At 41.9% G+C, this 15,258-nt stretch overlaps 1 protein-coding gene and 1 pseudogene across 2 annotated transcripts in view; one reads left to right on the top strand and one right to left on the bottom strand.

Annotated features, from left to right (window-relative positions):
• The window catches only part of LOC147033509 (E3 ubiquitin-protein ligase TRIM7-like), a 1,095,521-nt gene that overhangs the window by 58,547 nt on the left and 1,021,716 nt on the right, over window positions 1-15,258 (top strand). The window lies entirely within an intron of this gene.
• Window positions 1-15,258, bottom strand: part of LOC147033529 (zinc-binding protein A33-like) — a 276,088-nt pseudogene that overhangs the window by 156,699 nt on the left and 104,131 nt on the right. The window contains exons 4-5 of the transcript XR_015051391.1: window positions 10,777-10,896; window positions 9,401-9,634 (exon numbers count right to left, since the gene is read on the bottom strand). The product of XR_015051391.1 is annotated as a zinc-binding protein A33-like (transcript). The remainder of the gene's footprint in view (window positions 1-9,400; window positions 9,635-10,776; window positions 10,897-15,258) is intronic.

Here is a 15,258-nt window from a genome sequence, read left to right as displayed (position 1 = left end):
GGATAGAAACCTCGATGAAAAACGGTGCCAGCTGATGATCCGGGCAGGTCGGAAATCAGTCAATTTTTATAAGTTATAAGTTGAGGTTATACCTTCGAATAAAATAGCTTTTGTTAGTAGTTACCAGGAAATAACAGATGTGTTTGTGTGTTCATCTATGTGCGTTTGTATATGTGTGTGTGTTGGAGTGTGTGTGTGTGTGTGTGTGTGTGTGTGTGTGTGTGTGTGTTTGTGTGTGTGTGTGTGTGTGTGTGTGTGTGTGTGTGTGTGTGTGTGTGTGTGTGTGTGTGTGTGTGTGTGTGTGTGTGTGTGTCAGGTCAGGTCAGGTCAGAAATGGGAGCATGCGCCAGAGCAGCGCGTCGCTGCGTACACTTTCCGCCGGTTCTCCAGGGACCTCCGTCTGGCCATCCCACAGGCAGATGTCTGGCCCATCCCCATCTCCTTGAGACACTAATCAACCTGCTGCAACCACGAGGCACGTGGTCAGCCCATTGGCCTCCTCCACTCACGAGACTCCCTCACTGAGAGAATCTGGTGAGCAGGATCAGCGTCAGGAAAACAAGTGAAATCCTTCAATAGAGCGTGTGTGGTGAAGCAAATGAGTACACTAATGTTATTGAAAGAAACACTTATCAGTTTGCCACCAATATCTGCCATAATTGTAAGTAAATTTCAACTACAAATGCATGACGAAACACTTGTTTATGGCTAATATTAAAGAGAATGATGGCATAAGAAGAACTTAGCTTTCAGCGTTCAGCGTGAAATGTAATGGTGGGCGGAAATGACGTCGTTCGTTCGTTCGTACATGAGAGGGGAGTGTTTCTTGGTTTTTTTCCATCAAGCAATAAATTCAATGGTTTTCACATATATAACACATTATTTTCACAAATTTCCATTGAAATACTCGGGTATTTCCGTCAATTGTCGCCATTTCCGTCTCGGTTACGCACTGCCATTGACCGGACGGCCGTCATTAGCTCAGTTGAGGCACGTGGGGGGGACGACACCTGGGACATTTCAAACGCGGTGCAATTGTAAACAGCGCACGTGCTGTAAAAAGTGTGTCAGATAATTTAATAGATGTGTGTCATTTAATAGTTTAAAGATAATTTAATAGTGTGTCAGATGTCAGATAATAAAAAAGTGGCGGCCTCACCCCGCCCCATCCCCCCCCCACCCCACTCTGTCTGCTATCTGTCCCATCCATGTTTCTGCAGGGCGCTGATGGTCTGCCAGCAACCACCTTCTGGTAAACCCCCGTGAATCCATCCCAAACCCACCTCCTTCAAATTCCCTGCTTTCCTTCCTGAAATTCCCTGTAGTACAATCTTGTTTACCCTGTGTACCTCACCCCCATTCCATTCCCTTCCACAGATCTTCTCATGTCTCTGTTCCCCACTGTTTTGTGCTTCCCTCTCCCGTTCCTCTCGTCTCCTGCTCTACTTGTTATAGTTTCTGTGTGTTAGCTCTTATACGAGCCTCGACATTGAATAAAAATATAAATGAACAAGCCGGAAGGCGGACATGGGTTGTCGATCAAGTCGAATTTAGTCGTTTTTCAGCCGTTACTAGCCAACAAAAGCGTCCGTAGCAACGGTTCTTTCTCACACATAACTAGGACATACCATGAACCTACCATACCAGTTTCATGTATACCTGACTCATAGTCTCAGAGATATTACGAACTTCGTTTTTTTGTTTTCGACCAGGGTTCATTCAAAGTCGATCTTCTCCGAAAATCTTCATAGGATCCGGCTGGGAATTTTATACAATATGGCTGAATGTACTGCCCACAGTCGCTTGTGGCCCGATTTTTGAAAAAATAAATTTGAGATTTTTTTTTTTAATTTCAAAGGTCCGTTGCTAGGCAACAGATGGGTCCATAGCAACGGTTCTTATTTGCACACAACTAAGTCATGGTATGAACCTACCAACCAAGTTTCATCGAAATCGCCATTGTATTAACGGAGCACTGAACCGAACAGACATACATACAGACAGACAGACAGACAGACAAACATATCGACGGAAATACTGATAATAAGGGTAGACGAGATCGACTACCCAACAAATTAACTAATGAATTAAATCTGGGTTTTACCACCATTTTACCCATTGTCTATTACATCACTCAATCTAACACGTCACATTCGATCTTCGGGTCTGTTGTTTGAGCAATTTATGTCCTTAAAAAAACACGAAGTTTCCCAATTACATTGATTTTCAATTTTGTTTGAGTACCAGGAAGGCAGACAGAGTAAAAAAAATATCTCACTCCTCTCTGCACATGTGTGATCAGGACGAATTCAGAGCCAAAGTACGGTCAAACGAAAGACTTGTCTTCCCATACTTGTTCTGATTAGTGTTCAAAATAGAGCATTCAATTTAATTCAGTTGTTACTCGATCATAAACTGATGATAATAAGCGGAATTGACAGACAGATGGATGGAAATTAAAAATTCCTTCACCCCACTTTTTGCTTTGCATGCGTGGGGTAACTACAACTATTCACAACCTCAAAGGCTTTGTCCATAGCACATCAGATTAATGGTCTGTCCAATGGCCTTGCACCTCAACAACACATCTGTCTCTCCTGGAATAGTTCGAATCTAAAACCATCAATATTATTGTCATCTCGCATGACAAGAATAAAGCACAAGACCTGCTGTTCTCACTTTGCATAGGTTGGTAGACTTTCTGTTATTTCCCATTTCCTCCAGTATTGATCCCTTTCTCTGCTCTCTTCGACCTCTGACCATCCAAAGATTATCGAGGATGACCCGTTCTTACAGTAACCCTTCTGGTCAAACTCCCAATAACTCGACTTTCTGCAAATATCCACTCCTTTATTCGATTTGTGGAACTGCTTTCCGAAGATGATTCAATCCAAATTTTTCATCCAGGGACTTTTAGTACATGTTGTACCAGCATATCGTGTCACCACCCATCACTACCTGCAAATATTTCTGCCCTTAGAACCCCACCTCACTGAAGCCTTGTGGTTTCAGGTGAGGATATTTCCTGCCCTCCCATCTTAAGTTATTTTTTCCTGTTCGATGGTTACCCAGCTTGTTGCATCGAACTGCTGTGTACACGTGTTGCCCCACCAAAACCATGTTGGCTTTTTGCCCTCTGTGACATCACTCTTCCTGAGCCATGATTTGGTATACAAAAGGAAAAAAAAACATTGCTATTTGTTCCTTTTCTCGACTTTTCTCTTCCCATTTTCCTTCCATATTTGTGTCACGTTTTGTGTTCCCTTCTTGTTTTCTTGATGAAATGCCCAGTTTGTGTCACTTACTCTGTATCTTCTCCAGGAAGTTCTTATTGAGCTTGATGAGCACGTCCAAATTCTTCTCCTCTTTCGAGAAGTCCAGAACAGTGAGCGGTGTGGTCTTCACAGATTTAAAGTTTGACATAGTCTCGAGCCTTGGAATAAAAAGGACAAACATCAGTTAAACAATTTTTTGAAGGAGAGAATATTGTTACAATCATACATTTTTTACATCCCAAAACAAGTTATCTATAAAAGAGTGAGTGGTAAATAATTAAAAATCGACACTAATAAAAAGCAATGTGTGTGTGTGTGTGTGTGTGTGTGTGTGTGTGTGTGTGTGTGTGTGTGTGTGTGTGTGTGTGTGTGTGTTTCACAAAGCATGACATATTCTCTTATATATATATATATATATATATATATATATATATATATATATATATATAATATATATATATATATATATATATATATATATATATATATATATATATATATCTATCTCTCCAGATGTTCATCATGTCTGGACGGTGGTTATTTCCAGGCAGGGTTTGTCTCGAGGTGGTATTCATCTCCGGATGGTAGTTTGTCTCCGCACGTGTCCAGGCAGTGTTTATGTCCAGAGGAGAGTTTGTGTTCTGGCGGTGTTTATGTCCGGATGGGAGTTTGTCTCTGGACAGCTTGGCTCCGAACGTGTCCGGGCAGTGTTTATGTCTGGATGCGTCCGGGCAGTGTTTGTCTCAGGACAGCTTGGCTCCGGATGCATCCAGGTGGTATTTATGTCCGGGCATTGCTGTCTCCGAATGTATCAGGGCGGTGTTTTTGTCTGGACAAGAGTTTGTCTCAGATGCATTTCTTCGAATGTGTCTGGATGGTGGTTATGTCCAGCTGGGGTTTGTCTCAAGACATGTGCGGATGAGAGTTTGTGTCTGGGTGGTGTTTATGTCCACGGGAATTTGTCTTCGGACGTGTCCGAGAGGTGTTTGTCTCTGGGTGGTATTTATAGTTTGACCGATATAAAATGGATTTCAAACATTATTTTGTTTCCATCTTCACTGTTATTCCATTCAGAATCATTTTGATGAGACACTATACTATGAATTTTAATTGTTGCTCCACCGCACGTCTGCCTTCCCTTTCCTCCACCCCCCCCACCACTTCCTCACTCTACTGCCCTTCTCGCTCCCCCTCCCCTCTCTTTCCCCTCCCTCCTCTATCACCCCCCCCTCGTTGCCTCCCCCATCAAGTCAGTGTTCCCGTCAGTGAAGTGATGGGTGGTATTTGCAAGTGTAAAATAAATTGAGTGCATTTTTTGTATTTTTATTCAAAAGTCGAGATTCTGGAGGAGCTCAATCAATGAGTACAAAGGGAGCAGGCAGACAAAAACTATGGACAGTATGGAAAGAGGGTGTAAGTGAGGGTTGAAGAGAATGAGGTGTGCTTTGGAGAAAGAATAAATGAATGACATGATTGAAAGATGCGATAAAGTGCACGAGGCAAGCAACAGACACGGGAGTCAGTTGGCCCTGGACTCGACTTCCTGCCAGGAGATAGACAGAAGAAAGGGAACAAAATTCGCAGCTCGAAAGAAATATAGGTTTTGCTCGGAAACGCAAACCAAGGGTTGAAAAGACCCTTCCATATCCTTTTTATCAAGACAGCGTGGGATAAGGTGTTCCATGAACTTTTTTGAAATGCTTTAGAAGGGAATATGAGGAATAAAAACGAGGAGTTGGAGTTGGAGAAAGATGAGTTGAGAAAGAAGGTGAGCAGAGAGCACACACAGATGGACATGGAGAGAAGAAGCAATTGGACCACGTGGAACAAGAGAAACGAGCAGAACAGAATATTCAAGGATGTTTGAGACTTCGAACAATGAACAATGAGACTTCGAGACTGTATCAATGAACAAAAGAGATCTCAACAATGCAGAAATAAATGGCTTTAAGGTGAGGAGGATGGGAGAGAACGAAAATAAGGAGAGAGAAAGGAATGAACAAAACAAGACAAACTCAAATGAGGATTACAAAGGAGGGAACAAAATGTGGTGGGATGAGGATTGAGGAGATGAGGAATGAGGAGATGAGGGCTGAGGAGATGAGGGGTGAGGAGATGAGGGGTGAGGACTGAAAAAGTGAGGGGTATGGCTGCTTGAGAAACGATTCAATCAGAAGAGGGAATGTGAAGAAGTTATACAGAGAAGAAAGTGAGAAGGAAACAAAGATTGTGATTTGAGATCTGGAGAAAGAAAGCAGACCATGTGTCATAAAAAACAATGAACAAAACAGCGTTTGTCAAGATTTAAAGGAGCTTCATGAAGTTTGTGTCCCACTAAAAATACAAATGGCATTTATAATGACCCTCCTCCCTCAGTCAACCCAAAACTGTTCATTTGTAGATCAGAAATGGGGAAGGAAATCAAGGGAGGAGAAGAGTCAAGGACATGATGACAAATGACAAGGAGGAGGAGATTGGGACCATACTCTGTGCAGAGCGTTGGTGCTGCTGAAGCAGTCTCCTTGGCTACTGGGCACAATCCTGGACTGGTCGCCACTCCGATCTCGTATACAAGCATACTGGCACTCATTTTACTGACCTCGGAAGGATGACAGGCCGAGTTAACCCCACCTGGTATGAATTCAACAGCTGAGCGGGATTTCAACTCGGGATCATAGGATCCAAAGCATGCCACCCTAACCATTGAGCCAACACCAAACATATACATGACGACAAATGAGTAACTTGAATAAGTAACATCTTGTTCACCCCCTGTGTCCACCCATCACCATCATTTTTCCATGTGTCTGTGTCCGTCTCTGTGTCCGTTCCCTCATTCCTGCTGTTGACGTTCCCCTCTCTTTATTCTGTTTTTTGTTATTTTTCATACTGGGTCAGTTCTGTTCTCACTCCTCCATGAGCCTTGACTGTACACCAACAAAACAACAAATATATGAACATATTCAGGACTCATAAGAACAGAAATTAACACAACATGAAGCAAATAAAAAAACAACAGAACTAATCTGGGGGGAAACTTTTATCATCGAAGGAGCGAAGTCGGCCTCGTCTGCCTTGTGAGAAGCCAGAAGCGGAAGATCTTTTATGGATAATCTCCATCTTAAATAAATATATAAATAGTGAGTGGGTTTAAACGGGAAGATTGGAATAACCTTTCTTTCCTTCAAGCTGCAGTGACGATTCCAGGTACACTCACATAAAGTGGGACATAAAAACACCATGGAGACGACAAGTTTGGCGTTTTTGAGAATGTTTTTTTGTGAAGTGTAAACAGTTTGACAAGGTGAGGATTATAAATATCTTCAAATGTTTCAAGCATGATTGGGTTAAAAACATCAGGATGTGCTGATAATGTGTTGATTAACATCAATATAGTCCAACCTTTTTAACAGGTCCTTGGAACCCTGAAATGGAAGAAAACAAAGGATGAGATCAAGGTATTTGAATGAATAAATGAATGAATGAATGTTTCTTTTGATTTATTAAATACGAGAGAGATCACCGAACATGACACCCTCCACAGTGTTCAGTTACATACTTCAATTTTAATAAAATCACGATTTAAAGATCATCAAAAAATAAAATCCAGAAGTTTAGCATGTCTGGAGCAGTCTTATTCATCACCCTTATACACTGTAATAAGACGATGTTGAGTCACAGTTTAGGAGATGGAGGTTTTACTGAGCACCAAAGAACACACCATCAACCAGCATCGTGCATCACCATATGGTGGATTCTTCTTCACCCCTGAACCTGCACCCTCTCACATGCCACACCCTCTCATATTGTTAGGTTCTGCGGCCGGCACTCCTCCTTGGCTATGGCATACAACATACAGCGATCCAGAGGCATTTCTTTCATTAGTATTCGTTTTAGATACTCATTCCCTCAAGTCCAGTGGGTTTATGGGAAAAAATGCATTTCGAGGGCTTTTCGGCAGGTCTCTATTTCTATTTTTATCTATTTTATTTCACCTTCCTTTGCACACACGACCTCTCCTTCACCCATGCATGCATCCTCTCCTCCGAAACGACTGGGAAGCGTGGGCCTGTCGGCTGTGCCAAGTATCATGGAGTTTGTCAACACCTCATATTTTCTTTCTCTCTCTTGCTTTCTACCTTTCCTCGGGCTGTGTTTCTGATGGCGCCTGTCTTGTATAGTGTAAAGATTGTTGAAGTTCTTTCTCTCGGAATAAATCTGCTCTGTGTCCTCGTGTCTTTGTCAATATTTGCCTGCTGGTTGCTTTATTCATTGTAATAAATTGGTTGTGTTATAAATGTGCCCAACTTGTCACATCTTTTCCTCCATTGATTGAACAAAGTCCACATGCTAGTGTGAGTCGGGAAGTTCCACCCCACTTGATTTGCTCGTTAGCCAGCACAGACTTACTGTATCGCTCGGCAGTAATCCGGGTGTGCGCTGAGAGAACGCAACCCATGTTAGTGCAGCCGTCCACAGGTAAGGTATCACGTGAAGTGGTGTAACTTTGACAGGATTGGCAGTACCAATCAGCGTTCATGGTTGCTCAGCAACCCGTAGGCGCGTGAAGTTACCTGTGCTCGTTGGCCTCAAGAACTAGGCATTCAGGAGGGACCAGAGTGCGTCCTCTCGTGGCGAGCATCGAACCCCGAATCCGCGACAATATATATCAATGTATAGCGTGGTTCTTGGAAGTATTATGAAGGTGATTTGTGTTCTACAGTGGTCAAGTATAAAAGTCAATTAAAATAAAGGTTTCAAGATGTAGAAATAAATAAATTCTAGGTTTTACCACCATTTTACCTAATGTCTCTTACACCACGGTATCTAACACGTTAGACAAGTTATTTGTTTCCTTTTGACGTCTATAAAAACAGTAAGTTTCCTGTTTGGAATTATTTTCAATTTTGTTTGACTGCCAGGCAGACAGAGCAAAAATATTCTCTCACTTCTCTCTGCACATGCACAATTAGGATGAATTCAGGGCCAAAGTTCAGTGAAACAGCAAACTTTTCATCCATCCTTCTTGTGTTCAAAACACAACATTCAATTTAACTAAGCTGTTCCTCGATCATAAACTGACAAGACAGAAAGGAACAAAATGCTTCACCGCACTTTTCGCTTCACATGCATGGGGTAATAAAGGAAGGCATTTTAAATGTTTAGAAAAGGATAAATTTGAATTTCATTTTTCAAGCAGTGCTGCACTTCCCTTTGGTGAAAACACCTCATTAGATAAATCTCTATACCAAACAGTATTCACATGAATAACACTGAATCATTCAGGTACAGAGTATGTGAAGTAGTTGGTTGAACATCATTCATATTAATATTCTCCAGGTGTTACACACAGGTCACTTTGGCACTGGATAAACCAAAATATTAAAGATGATCCAGCACTTGAAGAAAGCCATGCTATCATGATACTGGGAGGTCTCCATGAGCATCCCTTGGATAATATCCTTGAATGGAACAAATGGAAACTCTTAACAGTGTCCTGGTAGTTGTGCTGCATCTTTGCTTTAGACCCCATGATACAAACTCACTCTCATCCCAAACCATCAGTTTGATAACCAGAGAGTTGGTGTCAAAGCCACCCAATGCTCGCCTCTTTATACATTTATCGTTTTTAAAAGACGAGTCTAATAATATTTTTTATAAAGCATTGCAGTGAAGTCTGATCCAAATAATTTTTAAGCAATATATGTATTTGTATATTGTAATCAGTAAAAAATAGTGTGGTAGATAAAAACATGAGAAAGGAAATAACTTGCACCAAAAACTTTAACATTTTCACGCTCAAGCTGACGCTGACGCTGACGCTGACGCTCACGCCGGGGGTATCGCTATAGCTCTCTGTTCTTCGAACAGGCGAGCTAAAAACCAAAATCTCACTTCATGCATGACCTAAACAAACGTGGAAATGCATTGACTCACCTTTCTGATCCATTTTATAAAAATTTTTTGAAGCATTGTAACGTACCCTGTACCTACATTATTGACCACGACATGTAACGGTTCCTCAAATTATGAAGGATTTTACTTAAATAAATGATGACAGACTCCCCCTTAACCATATATTTTAAATATTATAACTTTTGTAATATGTTTTTGATAAAACACACCTGTAGAAATGAAATGGCCTCCAGCTCCTGGAGTGCTGTTTGCATCGTGGATTTTCCTTGACGTAGTAACTCCATCTGCTGCTCCAGTTTCTCTCTCTGCTTCCCAAGAAGAGAAAGCTTCTCCATTTTCCTTTTGTTGATTTGACTCTTCATCAGATCCACAGATTCATTCACAAATTGGCACACCCTCCTTCGCTTCTCCTCCAACATTTCCTCAGCATCTCTGCCTGATTGCTGGGAGGAATCATTGATGGAATTATTCAAGAATTAAGAAGAAACTTTCAGATAAAAATATAGAAACTAACAAAAGGTACAATGGATTATGTCTGGATAGGATCAGATCACTGGTTACAGGAGTGGGTTTGAATATAAAGTTAAGTGGACACTCTTATCTACAAAGCTTATGTGGTCTGGGAATCCAATGGGAGATTTCAACTTCCAACAAGTCTAAATTAACATTCAAGGATTTTAATTTATTGGTTTTAAAAATTGATGCACATGGAGGAGGAAATTGAAAATAGAAAATATCATTCAAAGCAAATCGATTGATGGATATACATCTGTCCATGTTCAATGTAAACCCCTGTTATGTTCGATCTCAAAGGTTGCACAAAAAAACCCAAAAAGCAACTCCATGGTATTCATGGAATAAATACCGCACACAGTCTTGAGAAGGACTTGGTGTGAGCAAACTCTTGTTTTTTAAGGTTTTTTTTTTTTTCTTTGATCCAATATGGCTGCCAGACCACGTGACCAATGACATCTTTATCAAAGCATATTTTCCATTCGTAGTTGATCAATTAGTTACATTTTGCATTAATCAATTAAGTGGTTTCTCTCCAAAGATTTTCCCTTAGATACAACATGGCTGCCAAACCATGTGACATATAATTGTAATTTTTATGAAAATCCTGTTCAAATTTCAAGTCAATCAGATGAATATTGAGGATTTAGAAAATTGGCCAATGATTACCTTTGGCCTGTGTTGACCTCAAAAGAGTGACCACTATATCACATGGTCATATAACATGTGGGAAAGCTTCAATTTCCTTCACTGAATGGTTTTCGATTCATGCTCTTAACAAAATACAGACACGTCCGACATATGTACATATACTGAAATGCAAAAGAAACTTACCACTTGTTTGAAATGTAAAAAATTGTAACAGTTCAAAATAAAACAAACCAACAATTGCTAATTGAAACATTGGCATTTTATTGATGACATGTCAAGTTTTTGACCAAGATACACCATCTCATCAGTTTGTTCTACAGTACAGAACAGCACAGGGTGCAATGTCAGTCCCCTTTCAATAGCGTGTGGCCACCATTGTTTTGGATACAGGCACAGTGCATCGTCGGCGCATACTGCCTACCAGTCTTTTGGATGGATTCTGCTGGATTCTGTCCCACTCAGTCCTCAATGTCTGAAAGCAGCTCTGCCCGTGTCCTGGCCCTGCCAACTTCGCGTCTCCCAAGCTCATCTCACAGGTGCTCTATGGGTTTCAGGTCAGGGGAGAGTGCAGGCCACTGCATGGTGTTGATGTTCTTGCCTTGGAGAAATGCAGTGGTAAAGCGAGTAGCATGGGGACGAGCGTTGTCATGCTGAAAGGTTCTCGTGGCCCATTTTGAGCCACTATTGATTATTGATTTGAGGTAGCATTGATTGAAATGCCCATTTTGCAATGGCCTTTTTAAAGCCAATATCAAGACATCACTTGCAGCTCATTAAAATCATCCTGTACCCTTTGGCTAATCACTGACAGTCAAAACGGCTGTTCAACAGCTGTGCTATGAAGTGACAACTGAAGGTTCAAGTGACCATCCGTGACCTTTTTGTCTGACAGTGAGGACACTGTTGTCCACAAATAAGTTCACACATTTACTACACGCAGTGTTATTGTTGATATTTAAAGGTTTGAAAGGTGGTAAGTTTCTTTTGCGTTTCAGTATATATATATATATATATACACACATATATATATATATATATATATATATATATATATATATATATATATATATATATATACAGTATATATGCTACCGAACACTGATCAGGGTGGGGGCTTATCATGACTATTTTTCCTCACTGTGACTTTGCCCTTTCATATTTAACTAAATTATTAAGAAGTGTTCATCATATATGATGACCAAAGCTCAAGATATGGACTCGAGAGACCACACACACACACACACACACACACACACACACACACACACACACACACACACACACACACACACACACACACACACACACACACACACACACACACACACACACACACACACACACACACACACACACACACACACCAAAACCCAGTCTCCTGCTGTGTGGCAGGGGGTTGTTGGGGGAGGGTGGCTAATGAGGGGACTGTTGCGCTGGAAACTTTCCTCATCAAGATCAGATTTGCATTTTCAACATCTGAAGCAAATGGCCTCTTTCTCTCTTGTTGGCAAAAAAAAAAATTTTGGACAAGTATGTTGATCACCTCCATTTGTTTTTGTTTGTGTGTTTGTGTGTTTGTGTGTTTGTGTGTCCACTCGCCTCCAGCCCAAACCGTTCAATCAATACTCCTGAAATTTTCACAGATTAATGTCACTGACCCTGCGACGGTCACGCATTGAAGTTTCTTAAAATTCGGTCTACCGTAAAGGTCTACATAGACTAAAAGGCCAATTTGAGCCAAATTTTCTAAAATCCTCAAATTTCATCTGATCGACTTGAAATTTGAACAGCATTTGCAGATCAGGTCAGTGAATTCAACCACCTATTACTTTTGAGGTAATCATCGGTCAACATAGGCCATAAGGTCAACGAAAAATAGGCCAAATTTTTTAATTGTTTCTAAAATTGTCAATTTTCATCCGATTGATTTGAAATTAAAAAAAAAACATTTGCATATCAGGTCGATAGATTCAACCACCTATTAATTTTGAGGTAAACGTAGGCCAAAAGGTCAAAATAGGCCAAAAGGTCAATTTGGGCCAAATTTTCTAAAATCCTCAATTTTCACCCAATTAACTTGTAATTTGAAGAGCATTTGCAGATCAGGTCAATGAATTAAATCACTTATTAATTATTAAGTAAACATAGGCCAAAAGGTCAAAATAGGCCAAAAGGCCAAATTTTTTAAAATCCTCAATTTTCATCTGATTCACTTAAAATTTGAAGAGCATTTTCACGTTAGGTCGCTGAATTCAACTACCAATTAATTGTAAGGTCAAAAGGTCAACACAGGCCTAATTTCTAAAATTGATTGATTGGACCAAAAACAAAATATATAACTATAATCTCAAAAGTTGTGGACGAGTTATGACAAAACAAGGTGGATGGGTTGAATAGGTGACAAGAACAAGCAGATTGGATTTTGGTTCAGATCCAGCCCATCAGGGGGATAGAAAACGTGAACTGTATGCCATTTGGTATGCCCTTTGCCGAGTGCCATTCTACTTTGTGCTGTTTTGCCAAGCTGTCTCTCTATAACTGATTTTTCATTTTTTAAAGCTTTTATTTACAAGTAATTATCAGCTCTTTCCTGGAGTTAAATATGGTGAGAGGTAATAATGGACAGTAGAGAGAGCAGGAAGAGGGATGTTGAGCTGAACTCAATAGTTGTTTAGAAATAGATATACGACAAAAGCTCAAGTTATGGACCTTCTTTGGCTCTCAAGTTATCATGGAACCCACACCAAAGTTCTGGAGTGCCCATCCATACGTGACCAACATATCAGAAGCTACTGCTCACCTGCAAGTCCCGTTTGAAGTCGGCATCGCACATAGACCTGAGGCTACCATGAAACGCAGGATCATGCAACCAAAAGACTGATTGAATCTGGAGGACAAATCATTTCATTTATAAAACAAATTGCAGCAACTGCACAGCCCACTACATTGGAGACACCTCGAAGAGACAAAAGACAAACAACACGAACACCAGTTAGCTGTACGGAGAAAGGATCCGCTCTCCCAGGTCGCAATGCACAGTATCAGACAAGACCATCAATTCATGTTCACTGAGGCTAAGGTGATCGGGCAAATGAACAACCGAACGTCCAAACAGCTGCAAGAGGCCTCGTATTCGAATGACAATGCAATTAAAAGACATCGATTTACACCCGACGTATCAAGCATTAAGTCACCAGCTCAAACATCCGTAAACACACAACACGTGCTAATCACCCCAAACACTTTTACAGATTACAGATATACAGATATAGTCAGGTCAGGTTAGATCTGTGACCTGCTTCAGGTACCATGTAAAACTGTACTAACCTGTTCCATGGTCGGGCTGTCGGCGACTAAACCGTCTCCCCACCAGGTTTTCTGGTGAGGAGGGTGTTTGGATATGGACACCCAGCAGGATTAAAAACAAAACCTGTCAAAGGGCGGAGGAGCTCCTTGTGAGCCAACGGCCATCCATATCTAGTGCCCAACTGTGTATTGCGGACGTCCTCCTGCAGTTGGGTTACTTTTTTATTAGGAGGTTGGTGGCAGGATTTGCACTCCGGCCACCGTAGAACCCTTCATTCAGCAAAACACAAAACTGCAAACAAATCTCAAAACCCACTCCGTGGGAGTACCTCCTGTGCAGCTTCCCTTCGCAGGGCAGCTCACCGGATGACGGGATTGGGGCAAAGCCTTCGGGACCCCCAATCTTTGATGATAGGAGGGAAACCACGGGGTAACATCCCTGGGTCAGATTGCGGGAGAGTGTGTCGGAGTGGTGCTGAGGTGTCATCCACCAGACGGCGGTCTCCTTGGGTTAACCTGAGGCGGTCCCTTTGGGTGGGTGCCTGGAATGTCCTATCCCTAAGAGAGGATGATCACCTGTCTCTGTTATCATCTGAGCTCAAGCCTTTGGACATTGGGATTGCAGCTCTCTCTGAGGTTAGGAGACCGGATTGCGGCGAGATAATGGTGGGTGGTTACACCTACTATTGGTCTGGTCGCTCTGATGGTTACCATACCCAAGGAGTTGCTGTAGCTGTGTCCAATAAGCTGACCCCAATGATAATTGAGGTAACACCAGTCAACGAGCGTATTATGAGATTAAGGATTCGTCACTCCTTAAGTGTCATTTCCCTGGACTCTGTTTATTCTCCGACTGAGGCGAGTGACCTCACGGTGAAGGATGCATTCTACGCCACGCTCGAGTCTGTGGTTGATCAGTGCCCCAGACGAGATACACTTCTCGTCTTGGGGGATTTCAATGCATCGACTGGAACTGATAGGGACGGTTATGAGGTGTGTGTTGGTCCCCATGGGTCAGGAACTATGAACCAGAATAGCACTAAGTTCCTTGACTTTGCAAGAACTCATGAACTGAGGGTGGCTGGTTCATGGTTTCAGCACCCACAAGCTCATCGCTGGACTTGGTATTCCAACGCTGGCGGTGTGGCAAAGGAGATTGACCATGTCCTCATTGACGGTCGTTGGAGGATGATGCAGAAATGCAGGGTCCACCGGAGTGCTCAGTTCCTCAATACTGACCACAGGCTTGTTGTAGCAACTCTAAAGCCGCACCTTAAATCCTGGAGAATGGTACCATCCCAGCCTAGGCTGGATGTTGGCAAGCTCAGGGATGAGAGAGTAGCTGAGGAGTTTGTGAACAGGCTGATTGGACACTTGGGGGGTCTGGGTGCTTTGGGGGGTCCTGATGAGTTATGGAGTGCCTTCAAGACCACCATCATTGATGTTGCCGGTGGATGTTTTGGAACTCACCGCAGGGCAAAGAAGAATTTTGTCTCTCAAGGGACACTGGATACCATTGACCAGAGTCGCAGGGCCAGGCTGAATGGCAGAGCTGAGCTGTTCAGGGATCTGAGGCGTAAAACTGTACGTGCACTGA

Source organism: Eptatretus burgeri, chromosome 2 (genome assembly GCF_056783735.1).
Source record: "Eptatretus burgeri isolate ZD-2024b chromosome 2, Ebu_testis_v1, whole genome shotgun sequence".
NCBI classification, from domain to species: Eukaryota; Metazoa; Chordata; class Myxini; order Myxiniformes; family Myxinidae; genus Eptatretus; species Eptatretus burgeri.
The sequence above is the reverse complement of the archived record's forward strand: the minus strand, read 5'-3'. Positions and strand labels throughout refer to the sequence as shown.